Here is a 15,865-nt window from a genome sequence, read left to right on the forward strand (position 1 = left end):
GTATAGAAGATCCATCTTCCACAAGGTGAAATAAAGGTACATCCATGAGAGTGATGGTCTTGTGGAATACAAACACATAAGCACTCAAATCCCCCAGTGTGGAGATTTACTTTTTAAAGTGCTTTTTTGCAAGAGAAACCTTTATTCAAACATATAAAAGGTAATGATTGTACCAGTGCAAGTTCACTCTGTTCATAGAGGATTGTAGGAAAAGGCTCTTAAATAGCACTCTATTCAATTTTTTTTAAATCTAGGTTTCTTTTGGGAACAGTTTTTTGGTATTACTAAGTATTACATTTTAACAAGAAGGTGTAATTCTGCTCTTCATTAAAGCTGCTGAAAAATCTTATTTATTATTTCATAATTTCTTTGTATTGTTCAATCCAGTTTTCCAAGGAATAAGGGCTAATGAGACCATGATGCACTTACCTGTCCATCAGTCTTACTATCCATCTGACTCCACTGAGACATTTTGGATCTCTTGAAAAAATTCAGAGAAATAGAAATTGCATAGTTATCACATTGCTATAAATGTTTTGAAAATATGGAACTACATAGGATAGATCTATGATATTAGCTGTCCCCAGCGGGAGTAAGGATGAAATATGAACTCCCTCCTGATTACACAACAGAGCATCCATAAAACAAAACAGAAGTCTCATAATTGTTGCAAAAATTTCTCTGTGAGATTGTGCCTTAGTTGATGCTAGAGAATCTATTTATCAGTTAGTGCCTCACTGCCATGGTTTCACTGAGCTGCAGCAAGGGCTGAAATTTTAGTGAACTCATTTGAAAAGTCTTCCTCTATTTCCTGTTTATAGTTAGAAAATATTCCATAATTTCGTAAATATGCTAATTTTAGGTACATTTGGATTTTGTACAACATTTCTATCCCATGAATGGGACAGATCTTTTTTAAGGAATTCAGTGAGAATCAGTGTGTTTTAGGAAAACCTCGACTTTTTCAGTGCTCATGTAAGTTGTCACCCAGTCCTAGGGAAGCACAGGCACCACTCCAGCTTTGAGCTCCATCCAGGGCAAAGGTGTGGCTGGACTGGCACTCTGGGACTTCTGTTGATGACGTTGTGATTACCAGGTCTCTTAACATCATTCAGTGGAAACTGTAAAAAAGGAATTTAAAACCCTCTTTAAATTAGGTCCTCTGAAATACAAGAAAATATCTGCAGAGGCGTTTTCTTGATGTTGAGCTTCTGCTCCTACTGGGAGAGACAACCTTTCAGTTTGGAGAAAAGAGAGGACTAGATGGGAGTTCTGGTTTTCAGGTCTTGTCCAATTCACTTCAAAACCCCAAGTGTGCAATTAGGTACTTCTGGCTCTTAAGATAGAGGAAGTATCACCTTAATTACTGGTCAAACCTTGCCAGGAAACTATACAAATTATTTCAAGCCAATTTTAGAAACACTAATTAGAGAAAATGAAGAATAAACCTAGAAGAAGTAGCATTTTCGTATGTTTATATATTAGAGTGTTTTTAGATATTTTACCATTCCTTTACTCTGTGTGACTACTGTTTCACAAAAATGAGACACTCTTTACTGTTGGACTGGTCTTAAAGCAGAGAAAATTCCCAGGAGCTGCATGTTTAACACAGAGGTTGAATTCCAAGTCGTCATTCCTCTGACTCAAATGAAACAAGATGGTGGCTCCTGTGACAAGAGGAAAGGCAGTGATCCTACCTCCCTGGGACTCTAAGTGACCACCTACTCCTGAATAATTATAGTCTTAGGATGACAGTGCTTTGAAATCACTGCCTTTCTTTGGCATGCACTTACAATAAAATAAAAAAGGCATGTTTTTCTCAAGATTAAACTATTATGTTTTGACTACATATTTTCAATTTAAACTGTAATTTTACATATATAATATTTAGGATACTTTATCAAGGAGATTGCAAGGGTTATTGTGACTTCCTCTTTACTTTGCAACGCTTCGGGGCAATATTCAATTAAATTGATTCAGCAGTTAAGACTTTTTGTCAAATACTACCTGTGCTGCATTAGCCAAGAAAGCCTCTCTTCCTTTAATGGCTCTGATTCCTGCAGGAGAACCCGAGGTACAAACAGCCTCAGACCCTGAAGACACGTAACCATGTCTGTCCTAACAACATCAATGTGAAGTTACATATGTTAGCAAAATATGTGGATGTAGGCCAGGGTAACATCGAGGGATGTTTGCCAGGTCCTAATTGAGCAATAAGGCAGGGTGTAGACTCTGATCCCATGCTTTGGTATGTTGCTAGGCAAAGGGCAAAAGCTCTGTACTATCACTCAACAAGGTGTGCTGTCATTGCACAATAACTCCATCCTGTGCACTGGGATGATTATAGAGTGCTATTTTCAGTGTGTAGAAGATACTTTATTTATGTATATTTTATTCTGCTGACAGGCAGAGGAAATAGCTGCTTGGTAAATGCCGTGTTGTAGTAAGTGTATGGCCTATTCTTAGCCAGACAATCATGTGAAAGGTGCTGTTCTTTACAGGCCACTGTGGGAGTGAGTGGTCTTGCATACAAAGGCTGGATGGAGGACTTTAAAAAGCCAATGCCTTGTTCCTGCTGTGAGCTGTGGGCATGCAGAATCCTACCTGTGCTTGAGAGTGAGGAAAGAGGAGTGCCTTGCTACCTCTGAGACTGAAAGGTCTACAGCAAAAAATTCCCAGCACATCTCGTGAGGAAATCCAGGTTATATAAAAAGATAACACTGCTCCTTAGAAACAATTTCTCATAGGAAGCAGCGTGAAATTGTTTTCAGCTTCACAGTTATCTTGTTTGTTTTGCTAATCCTCACAAAGATTAATAAAGGAATGATGAGACAACAGCAAACTGTAAGCACAGGAAGCGACTATTGCCTAAAGCATCTGGATATGATTATGTAAACACGATGTAATAAGAAAGCTGAGAGATTTTACTTTCGAAATCTCCTTTATTCCCTTCTAAAAAAAAATGCCCATTTAGAATATTTACCTTATTCCCCAAGTAGCCTTTCAGTTGTTAAAACACTGCAATTTTCACTGCAAGCTCCTTGATGTTGTTGATCAATCTACTCTAGATTTGATATTTTACCCAAACTTTTCCTGGCATGTATTCTGCTATATAACCCTTTAATTCAAGAGAGGTGTGTCATTAAATTTGAAGGGGACATTTTGTGTCTAACTGCTATATGTACTATTTTCCTCCAACCCACTGGTAAACACAATAAATATTTTGAATTTTTTGTACAAGGTATAGTTTCTTTGTCACTGAAACAGTGACCTCTTCTTAAAGGGCATGAAGCTGAACACTCTCCACAGTGAGCTAGTCACACCCACAGATAATTTTGCTACTCACTAATATTCCCAAGAGATAAATCTTTTAAGAATATTGTTATATCATATATGTTAGCAAGTTGAATATTCTACTAGTTTTAGCTTTCTTCCTCCCTTAGTAATTCCATTTTGTACAGGGTGCTAGCTCTGTGAGTTTATTTTTTTTAGCCCTTTTGTTCAAAGTAAGGACTTCAGTTTTATTAACCAATTATCTTTAATCTGTTCTTCATATAGAATTTATATTAAACTCATTCTGACCTCTTTGTTGTTATCTCTTCATAGATAATCATGCAGGAGGCATTGGGGAAAATGCAGAGGAAGTTCAACTGTTCAGTAACTTAAACACTTTTTTAAAGCCAGAGAAATATGCACCTTTACTGTCATTTTATACCTATCAGATAATGTAGAATGACAGGAGAGTCCAGAAGGGAGAAGTGGAAATTGTTCCTGTCTGGCACTTCTACAACATCCCCTGTAATGTGCAGAAAATCCTGCTTAGCCTCAGTAACTCTTGGCAGAACATGGTCACTGCAGAGGCCTCTTAAGTGAATGCAAGTCTCATATTTTGGTAGTACTAGGGTAGGCTAGGTGGGTTTGTTTCATGGAGCCACCAAAAATATTTCTCTAGTGGTAGGGAAAAAAAGAATTCTCTCTTTTGCTTCTTTTTTTTTTTTCTGCTTAAGCACAGGGCTTAAAGAGCCACGAATAACACATGAGGCCAAACACAGACTCTGTTGTCTTTTTTTTTTCTTTTTTTTTTTTTTGTCCAAAGCACCATTTAAGTTGAATTTTGTGAAAAGGAAACACATAAAATGAGGCCGAGACAGATGTCTGGCAGCGGTATTTCCAATTCAGTTTGTTGGAGTCTGATAAGGTTATAAACAACAAAAACAGTGTTTCCCTTGACTAACACAGTTAGTCAACCTTAACATCAGAAAGTAAACTAACTTTGCTCGTAATTGTAATAAGGAACTACTGACTGCCAGAATATTATATTTTTGCCCATAATATTAAATTATAATAGATAATTATGGGTATCAAGATGGGCAGCTCTTTCTTTGAATGAATATTGCCCTTTCATTGTTTTATTTAGGTAAGATACCAAAAATGTTAAAAATGAGTAGTCATTCATTATATAAAACAGCAGCTGAGCGGTAGGTGGAGGAATGGTTGCTTGTTCCTACTTCTAAGCAAATACACATCCAGCTTCATTTTTAAAATTAATTTTATTTTGATGGCAATAAAAGGGGATCTCTAATGACACAGAGTTTCAACTGGTAAATCTTCCTTGCAGTTTTTCTCTTTAATCTTGAAAGCTGGTGTAGTTCATTCCAATTGCCCACAGCATCAGCTTTATTCTCTTGAAAGAACTTGCTCTCTTTTTACTTTTCCTTTAATGTTTTGAGCCCTTACCAGAAATGGTAATCTTCTTAAGGTGTTGGCAGGAGCCACAGAATGCACCAAAACTAAATCTCGTATCTAATGAAGTATCCCATTATCAGGACCACCCAAATGACTCAGGTTTTTCACAGACACAGTATACTCCTTTATATGATTTTGTAGAATTAGAAAGGAGAGAAGACTTGGGGGTTGATTAGTCAGGTTAGAAAAAGGTTATGAAGATCACTCTACATAAATAACAAGTCTTCTAGTTGTTTTGAAATACATTCAGGTCTATTCATTATCACAGCTAGCCAGTATATCTGGGTTATTTGATTACATGCAGACATTCTGGTTCTGGGTCCCACACCTTATGGTGAGGAACTCCCCTTGGTAATTTATAACCAAACTTTTCCCAAACTCCTCTTTCTGCAAGCTGGCACTGGATCCTATGGAGATAGAAACCCTAGGGGAGCTGTGAGATGCTACTGCACATGTAGGTTATAAACCTTCCCTCTGACCATGGCCCTGCAAGCTGAACCCCTCACATACTGCAGCACACTGTCCAGGCTGAGCCATGGAAATTTGTAGCTGGAACCCTGCAATGGGATGGAGAGAGCAGAGCACCCCCCAGGAACTAGTCTGTCCTGCAGCAAGAGCCCAAAATCAGGTGTGACTGTCAGCCTCACTGCTGGTTTCTCTCTGTGGAAGCCCAGAACGGGGCTGGCTCTGGAAACTCTGAAGCGTTTTGATTGTTTCAGCACAGGCTGGGAGTTGCTGTTGTAGCACCTATTGAAAAAACAGTGGTTTGCATCACAAGAGTGGGATGAGACATAGTGATACTTGAGCTAAGTCACCACCACTGCTTCCCAGCACAGTTCAAGGTGTTGACTGCTCCTGGAGTAGCTGGCATCCTGCTTAGGGAAAGATCACCTCTTTCACCATCTCTCATAGTAGTGATTATAATCTGGCAGATGAATCTTTCCTCTCCTGGAGCTGAAATCCCTGTGACTGACAGAAGATCATATTTGGAGGCTCCACTCTTCTGAAATGGGCTTATTCTGGAAGTCTGCCAGTGTCACAGCCTGGCAAAGCAGAGGGATCAGAATTACCCTTGGCTGTTCACTCAGGCTTGTGAACTGTTGCATCACCACTGCAGGATGTTACAAGCTTTTAAGTTTAAGGGACAGCTCTTTACTTTAGCCTTAGTATTGTTTTCAATAAATTCCACATATATTCACTTCTCAGGTCTAGTGCACTTTGAAAATGTAAAACTTCTCTGTTCAATAACCCTTTGTCCATCTTAGCCGAGGAAGCCAGGAAAAAAAAAACCAAAACCAACATGAAATCCCAGGAAGTAACAAACTGAAGACCCGCATAGAAATATTAGATGGCAACTGTTATTCCTTCATGCCTTGTGAGACAAATAAAACAATGTTTTTTGTTCATTTCCTCCCCACACCTCCACCCTTTTCTAAGGTTAACAGAAAGGATTCCTTTAGTACACAAGTTATTTTAAGATCTTGAACAACTTAGAGATCTAACATCTTTTTCCATGTGTATAAATAAACCCACCTGTTGCAGTATCATATAAATGTGATCATTAAAATAGATACAAGTAAAAAATAGTAGCATACATTTCAATCTAAAAGTGATTCTAGGAACAAAGCAGACATGACTAGCAGGCTTTTCTGTTTCAAAAAGACAAAAGGGATTCTCCAGTCTGAGGTGGATTTTCCAGAGTCAAAAACCTATCACATGCCCATCAACATGGTAGAAGTTACTGGAAATTGAAAAAAATAAAATTTTCCTTGACCAAGCTGTTAAAGTTCACAAGGTATCACTGCACATAGTAAGGGTTGCCAAAGTGGAGCCAGGGATGCATCAAATTTGTTTCAGCTTCACAAATTCATGTGTCCCCTTTTTACAATCACAGTTCTCCAGGAGTTAACAAAGTGCTTCTCCCTCATTTTCCAATAGAGATCAGAGGCACAATCTGAGAAAGCTCCAAGTTATTTTGTGATAAAGTCAGCACAAAACATGAGAAGACACGGCATCTGTGTCAAACTTTGCAGGCAGTTTCTAACTACAGATGAACAGCCATACTGCAGATAAGAAACAGATCTGAGACTAAGCTTCGTGCAAATTGTTCTCAGTGAACTACAAATCCATACTGCAAAGGTGGTTATTTTTAAAATTTTATTTTGGCTTCTTTGTTTGGTGATCATATGACATTTTCAGCACCTAGAAATCCTTCCCTTATGAGAGTGAATGAAATGTTGTTACTGACGTAACAATTATCTCCTCATCCCATAGCTTTCAAGTTATGACTTAATGTTGAGAAAACTGTGGGCTAAGTGAGTGAAATAACTTCAGTACCTTCAAAGGATGTGGTTAGAATAGTCTGCAGGGGTGGGAAGAGAGTTTTCCTTTGCAGTTGGTAGAGCAGCAACAACAGAGTGTCTTTCAATTGCTTCTGTATCGCAGCTCAGGGCTTTTAGCCCCTGTCTGCTGCACCCACACACGATCTGGTACAGACATTGAAAAAGCATACAGCAACCTCTCAGCTCAGGAGTCCTTTCAAAGCAAGCTTCAGTCACCCAGGGGGCTAGCAATCTGTAGAGGCTGCATTTTCTATCCCTGACATGGAGTATCACATTGGCTCTGCTGCATTGGGACCACCCTATGCTCATGGTGGAGAAATAGGATTTGCTTTTCATTAATTCTGTTACTATAAAAAATTCCTGTAGGATATTCTGTAGTTAGAGCACTGAATCATTTCTGAAACTTCCTATTCAAATATTTGTTTTATATGGCAATGGTATTAGTAATGTGCAAGTTTTATGCACTGCTATTTCCTCCCACACCCATTGAAAACTAACAAGAGCCAGCCTGTCAAAATAAGCATGTGAATTATAGATCAGCTATAACATGCTTCAAATAGCCAGTGTTCCAGCCTAGGTGATACTATATAACTCTGCTTTCCCTCTGCTTGCAAAACTGCACAGTCTACAATTCACCAGAAAAAGCCTACAAACAGAAGTCTGGAATTATCCCATCTCATTGGAGATACTCAAAACAGGTGGTTAAGAACAGAGAATTTTCACCTATTGTTGATGCAGAGACAGAAAACTTCTTTTTAGCTCACTTATTATTTAAGTTATCCTTAAAGAGGGCCATTGCTGGCTACTGATGGACACCAAGGTGACTCTGATTTCTGCTTAGGTTCTTCAGTACATAGCTCATTCTCAAGAATAAAATGAGACAAGGCTACCTCTGACCCTCAAAAAAGTTTGCAAGAAGGCTGAGCTCATTCTTTCTAGTCTGGCCATTTTTTTATAGACTGTATCCCCTTGGAGATGGGCTCTGGCATTACTCTGTGGTGCCAGCTGCTCCCAATACTGAACACCTAATACATACATTATCCTGTAGGCAGTATTCAAAGTGATCAGGAAATGGGAGTAAATAATGTGCCTGCAATGTTTGCTCATGTGGGGGTAATAAAAAGGAAAACTGACTCTGAGGAGCTACACAGGGGCCTTATGCTACAGAACGACTGAGTAATAAAACAGCAGTGGAAATCCAACATTGATAAATGCAAAACTGTTCATGAGAAGGAAAATAGCCTGAACTGCATGACCCAGCAATGGGCTCTGGTCACAGAGAGGATACAGAAACACTGGAGTCATTAATACAGCCATAGGCACAGACTATTACATTCAGCATAGCAATCAGCAGTGATCAGAAATGCAAATCAGTATCAACAACTATTATAAAGAAGTACAGAACAAACAGCATGTCACTGTAAATCCATACAGTTGTTGTATCCTGAATATTGAGTAGGTTTTCATTTCCCATCCCAAAGGGTACAGCAGAAGCAGAAAAGGAACAGTGAAATGAGACCTGTTATAAAAGGAATTATTAAAGAGACTGAGATTTTTCAGTTGGGAAAAGCATGGGATATAATACAGAGCCTATAAAATCATGAACAACAGAGAGAAATTAAGTACAAAATTACTGTTTGCTGCTTCTTCAAACACAATAACAAGGGGGTATCAAATGAAATTAGGAGGTTTGAATGACACCAGTTCAAACTAAGAGTTACTTTATATATACAATTAAGATTTGGAATGCCTGGCCACAGGATGCTGCTGTAGCTAAGAGCACACGAGGGCTCAAAAGCAAACCAGAAGGATTCACTGTAGAGAAATCCACTGATGGCTGTCAAACAGAAATGAACTGCTACCGGTTCAGGAAGCAAATGGGTAGCAAATCACTGGGAGAGGAGTTGGGGAGACCACTCTGAGGCTGTGCCAGTATGTGCTTGCACTGTTCTTGTCCTCTGCCATGGACATCCGCTGTTGCCTGTGTGTGAGAGAAGATGGGCCACTGTTCTGACTTTGTAAGGTCATTCTATGGTTTTAGTGTACCTACAAAACTCCCATGCTTGAAGAGAAGAAAAGCTCATTTTAAGTAAGATCATATATCTTTTTGTCTGGTCAATGTCATCACTTAAGTAAATGGAGGGTAAAAAAATGCTCATGGAAATCCAAACAGGAAGCACTTCGCAAACAAAGAGGCGCAGGCTGGTGCCTGCAGAGCTGCTGCTCTTCATGCTCCATGGGACCTGAAAGAGACCTCTGCTGCATTCAGCCACAAGGACAAGGACATGATTCTTTTTTCCTCTCCAGATAGAGGCAGTTCTGATGCTTATCATTTGAAGACTGTGACACACCTGGGCAGCAGCAGCACAGAACTGCCAGAATCATGACTGGAACTCCTTCTGCCTAATGTTCTGATGATACCCAGGCCAGCAGCCAAAATAAAACTCTCTGATTTTAGTGTTCTCGTGGACTTCAGTCTTCAGTGTCAGCAGCATGGTTACATTAAAAGTGTAGCATGAAGCAAGGCTTTGTTCCAAACAACACAGAACCGGCTCATCTAACCAGCCCTACCTCTGGGTGTAGGGTGACCTTCACGATTAGCCTTTTAAAAGCCTTTCACTATATATGGCACTTTCAGTCTTGGCAAGATAAATCTGAAGGGGGAGCAAAAGGATGTCTCATGATGCAAGTACTAAGGCATTCTTGGATTTTCAAGAAAAAATACACAAAACAACTTCCTGACTCAATGAGAGCTGTATCTGGCATGGGAAACTTCTACATTAGACCTCATCCTGACAGGGAAGTATTAATCACAAAATTTAGAGTTTGTTTAGGTGGAAGTCATAATGACTTTGTTGCAATGTGCTTTTTAAATGCATTTTATGTTTTACACACAAGCAGGATAAATTCCTAACCAGTAAAATTTACATCATTGCCCTGAAAGATGTTGTTCTACAAAGCTTAAAAAAATTAAGAGATGTATCAGCCACCCTGGAGGAGAAAATTTAAACCAACAAAAATGTGAAAAATAATTTACAGCAACTCAGAAATATTTCATTAGATCTTCAAAAAGTCATGATTGAGAAAGATGCACACACTGGCTAAAATCAGTCATCTGAGGAAGGACTGGAAGAAAGTGAATATTTTGCCAATAATTCTGTAGACAAAATAGGGCAACCAGGTAATTATAGGCCTGTCAGTTTGACGTCTATTCCAAGCAGAGTGATGGAGTTGCTGATAGGAAAGTCAATTAATAAAGTATTAAAACAGTGCAATTTAATTAATGGCAATCAACACAGATTAATGGAAGAAAGATCTTATCAAATTAATGTGCTATTTTTATAAGACTATGAATTTGGTGGATAAAAGGAGTTGTGGTAATATTTTATACTTTGACTTTGGATGCATTTGCCATACAGTACTATGAGTGATTCTGATGGAAACCAGAACTAACATGATGAACTCTCTGAGACAACCAAGTTGTTTTAAAGCTGGCTAGCATGGCACCCAACAGCCTAACCTAACCTGGGGCTCAGAAAGTGGGTTCTGCAGGCACTGCTTATCAGCCCTGTGTTAATTAACAATGATTCCAGCAATACAGAAGGAAGCAGAGCCTTTGCTAACACTACTTTTCAAGGAACCAAAATCTGGAAGTGGATGGAAGTGGGAATGCCTTTTTGACATTGCTTGAGGAGTAGGTGCAAAAGAAATACCAGGTGTATAGATTCAGAACCAGAGAGAAAGATCACTGTAATGTACCTCAGGCCTTACTTCACATAAAAATTCTCTGGGAAGCTGAGACTAAAGTTGAAAATGAAGAATGAATTAGGGTCCTAATAGACCCCAGGTGAGCTCCAGAGCCCTCTGAAATTGTATTGCCAGTGCAGTCATTTAGGGTGTGTAGAGATGCTATCCATGGAAAGGCAGTAAAGGGCTTCTGTTACTTCTGCATTTGACATTGTAGCAGGTTGACCCTGGCATCAATAAAAGTATTGGAATATTGTCAGTCCTGATGTCAGCAGCTCAGGGGGGATGTTGGCAAACAGGAGGTAGTTTAGAGAAGGACCACAAGAATATGAATAAAAAAAATTGGCAGTAAAATGGAATGACTCCACAGGGTAAGTCTATTTAGATTTAGTATATCAAAGCAAAGGCTAAAGAGTAACTTGATTATGGTTTGTAAGTGCTTTCATGTGGAACAGACACTGCCTAATAGGGGAGTTTTTGCTCTGGTATAAAAATATACAAGGAAGTCCTATCAAATGCTGAAGACACATCATTTCTGTTACATTAAGGATAGGCAACTACTGCAAACATTTACCATTTTCTGTGCTAAAGTTGGGTGTCTTTTATCTAGTCCTTCTCAAGTCCTTCTCTTGTTCAACTGGAAGCAGTTCCAGGTAAATTAATGACTCATGCTGAAGAGTCAGAAATGGTCTTAAGGTGGTTTGCACCTTTTACATCTGTGAATGCAGCTGTAACATACATTTTTAAGCAAATTTTTAAAAAAAAGTGAAGAATGGTATCCAAATTTAGCTGATGGGAGCTCCTTGTGCACATCAATAAGGGCTTTGAGAATGATGGGGGTGATGTTTCTTTCTAGCTCTGCTTTGGTAGCCTGCTTATTTTTCAGTGCTACCCAAAAAGCTGGCAACACAAAGGATTACAATGAGGTTTTGGAGAACAGCTCCTAGAAGCACATCCAGCTGTCATGTTTCCATCTCACATTCGCCTCCACCAGCATCATCCTGATGGGTGCAACTGAGGCAGCAAAAGCTGTTTAAGAGGGATTTGGTTCAGGTCATGCACTTCTCTGTGAAACAACTCCCCAGGGAAACCTCAAGCGAAAAACGAGTGTCATATATCCCTAAAAGAAAAGAGCTCTTAATGACAACTGGTTGGACTGTGCTCAATCTTTAAAGGTTAGGAATAACAAGTCACAGCATTTTATATCTTCTCTTGCGTATAAGGGTTTCCCTGGGATGTGCAAACTTAGCACTTTTCTTCCTGATCTTACACCCATGGCTTTGCTCTACTGACTTGGCCTATCACAAAAGAAATAAAAATAAATATGCTCCACCTCCCTTTTGCTTCTCTTGGCAATACAACTTAAAATGTGGAAAATATAAAAGGAATGGTACATATATCTGAGCAATGAGGGAGTGCTTCCTCAGGTTATTTCATAAAGCTAAAAGAGCAGGATGGTCAGAAGAGAATTCCACTATGTAAGATTGATTTCAATTAGCAAGGGATAACATTGATATGGATATACATAACACGACCACTTTTAATTTCTGGGAATGGTGCCATCTGTGAATAATGAGAGTTAGTGGCAACAGAGAAATGTAAGGTCTAACTATGGGAGCCAACAGCCCACAGCCTTGACAGTCAGATTTGGAGGGAAGTGTTATGATTTAGAAGGTCAATTTGCTTTTGTTAATGCTGAAATGCATCAGCAACACATTCAACATACAGATGGAGACTTGTAAACTACCAGGAATGATTAGGCTGGGAACATAACTGTGGTCGTAGCCATAGCTAGGGCCTGGGGATGTAATACTATTGCTTGGAAATACCCAATATTTAACTGAGACCCAGAACCAGAGAGAAAGATCACTGATTCTTTAGCTGAGAACTGCTTTGCTTCCTGGGCAGAACATTATTTCATACACAGAATTTTTTTCTGGGGACAACAAAGACACTTTTGGGTCCCAGATTAACAAACATATAATGGCAAACCTGAAAGCACTTTGGTTAATTGCTTTTTTTTTCTTTGCAATTAATGTACAATATAACAAGAAGGCAGTTTGCAGAAATGTTGGACTTGCTTCTCACTACCTCATTTAACTGGCTTCTGTACATAAATTATGTTTTAGAGTGGGTTTTTTTATTTTTTATTGCACTGTAGTCAGTTGTAAATCTTGCACTAAGTTATTCAACAACACCTTTTCTTTTAGCTGTCTGAGTGAAGAATGAAGCCTAAGGCTTGATTCTGATGGCAGATATGGCACATAGGTATTTATCCTTACATACTTTATTGTATCCTTATTTCACACACACGTAAGCCCCACACATGCAGTTCATGCAAATGGGTACATTTCATCTCAAGTTACCTCTTGATAGCAGCTCATCAAAAAAAAAAAAAAAAAAAAAAAAAAAGATCCACATACCAAAAATCAAAATCATGAGGTTTTTTAAGAAGAGATGCTTGTCTCCATGTCTTTGAATTGCCTTTTTGATGTATGGTGGTGAAAAGACTTGTCCCTTTACTGTCCCATGATTTATCATTTTCCTTAGCCTTCCTTACTAACATACTAGAGTTATAGCATAAACGATAAGCAAAAACAATTACAAAAACCAGAAAACATATTCAAACTGGCATGGGGATCCAGCCTTGACAACTGATGGGGAGGTACTTTCCAGCATATTTTGAGCTAGCTACTTGGATTAATTTTGCTGAAATAAGACTGTCTTCTCAATATGACAGCTCTCGGCACTTAATAGCTGTTTTATGTTCCCAGTAGGCTCAGCTCTGCACTTTGTAAATCAGTAAAAAAATAAAATTAAGGTCTTTCTTTTACCACTTCAAAAATTATTATCCTTTTTGTTCTAGCCTGTGTTTGTACACTGATAATATATTTTCTGTAAAGGGACAGGGAGCAGACTGACCTGGAAAAGGAAGTCTTTTAAATGTAGAACTGTCTTTGATCACTCACAAGACTTGTGCTCTGATCTAAGCTCATTGACATCAATGGAAGAAAGACTGCTATTGGCTTGGAGAGGAGGATTGGCCCCTGTCCACACAGAGTCCATATTTGCAAAAGCAGATGTTAAAAGATAAAACAGATTGAAAATCAGAGTTACAGAAAAAGATACTTTTCTTTTCACAAGATCAGATTTATGACACACTTTTCATTTAATAATTTTTTCTCAGTCCCTGAAACAGGAAGCTCCAATTTCTACACCTGTTTTTGCTGTTCACCTGCAGATAAACCTTGGATACAGAATAGAGGAGAGTTTGGTGAATGAATTCCATAGCATGAAAATATAAGGCCTTCTCCATAGACTCTTCTGAGATACTTAAGAATAGGAAAAGTGCTCCAGGGAGAACATCACACACACAAACCCCCTTGCCTCCCCCTCTCACCCCATCCCCTCCTGCAGCTGCATTTCCTGCAGAAAGAGCACTTCCAGAGAAGGAACTCAGTGCTATACTACTGGACAACATCATCAAAGAAGCAGATAATTGTAGGGTCTGTTTAAAAGATAAAGAAACTTCTAATTGGACTGTCTCTTTTGGTGACAGTTTCCAGCCAAGGTAGATCAGCTCGATGAAGTGCAAAGAGCAAAAGTCAGTGAGTAAGCTGTCCTAAAAGGAATCCTTCCTAACTAACTTCAATCTTATGTGTCTTCAGAAAAATCATGGGGACATATAATAGTTTTGTCATATGCCAAGCTGCTGGCTGCTTCTTTGGTAGCTACCATTGATTCACTGTTTTGTCATACATACTCAGAAAATTTCTCTCATTCAATTGAATGAGAAAATACAATGAAACAATATTTGCCACAGTTTACTTCAAATGGGAGTTTCAAAGTGTTATGAACATGATACTTAAACTTGGACCAGCTAATGGCATCCCTTTAGCCCTGACATTCTGGCTGATGTGTTTCAAGGCACATCTCTCTCATTTGGTTAAGTCACCTCAGCTATGGGAGACTGGATGCAGTTAGGTAATGCTTCAATGCCGACTTAGTTTTCAGACTTTGTTCTGACTTTTATGATCTCATCCATTTTCACATCTCATATGTTATATGTTGATCTTCCTCTGCATCTTCAGCTGACTGACACAGACTAAAACAATGGGCACAGAATTATGTACATCTAATATCTCTATGAGGCTGATAAAGGGGTTTGACCGTTCAGATCTCATTACTTCAACATTGGACTGAAACAGCAGTCTCTTCATTGACATAAATGACAGCAAAACCAAAATTCACAAAACATTAGGTTTGGGGAGGGATTCCATAGCAAAGGGAGGGAAGTAATTAAAATATTCTGAAAAGTAAAACTCATCTGATGGATAGGTAACCGTGTCATTACACACTGTATGTATCCTTCTATGCCTTACAGTGCAGATTTAATTCAGAACTCAAAATTTATAATAATCTCTTCATTCCAAACTTGAATATTGAATCTCTTCTTCAGATTTAGATCCCAATTCTGGTAAAAATCAGGAGTTTCCAACCAGAGGCTTAGGATGAATTACACTTTTCATCCCTTTCTCCTTTCACTCCTTTCTCCTGTTGGGCTTGGAGGCTCTGGGTAGCCTTTCCAGAGTTGCTAGGGACTGTGGCTCCCGCTGATGCTGGGTAACTATGAAAGTTAAACAGAAAACATTTATTTACAGAACAAAGGTTGATGCAAGAGCTTAGGTCTTTGTCATAGTCAGAAGGAGCATGCAGGGGGAGAGGAAGGGAGAAATTGTGTAAAAAGCCATCTACTAAGAAAAGAATGTTTGATTTGGATCACAGGATGCGATACTGGAGAATGTATTGCATAACTTTATGGCTTGTCCTTATTTGCAATGATTCAGTATCCGGCACTGCTCATCGCATTTCTAAAAATGGTATTGAAAAGTTACAAAGTATTCAGAGGTGATGGGAATAAGTGAGGAAAGGCAGGAAAAGCACCTTTTCATTTTACAGCAAACCCTGCGTCTGCAGCCTGTCCTACGGGTTGTTGCAGATCACTGGGTCTGTGTCCTTTCTCACCACAC

Source organism: Catharus ustulatus, chromosome 3 (genome assembly GCF_009819885.2).
Source record: "Catharus ustulatus isolate bCatUst1 chromosome 3, bCatUst1.pri.v2, whole genome shotgun sequence".
NCBI classification, from domain to species: Eukaryota; Metazoa; Chordata; class Aves; order Passeriformes; family Turdidae; genus Catharus; species Catharus ustulatus.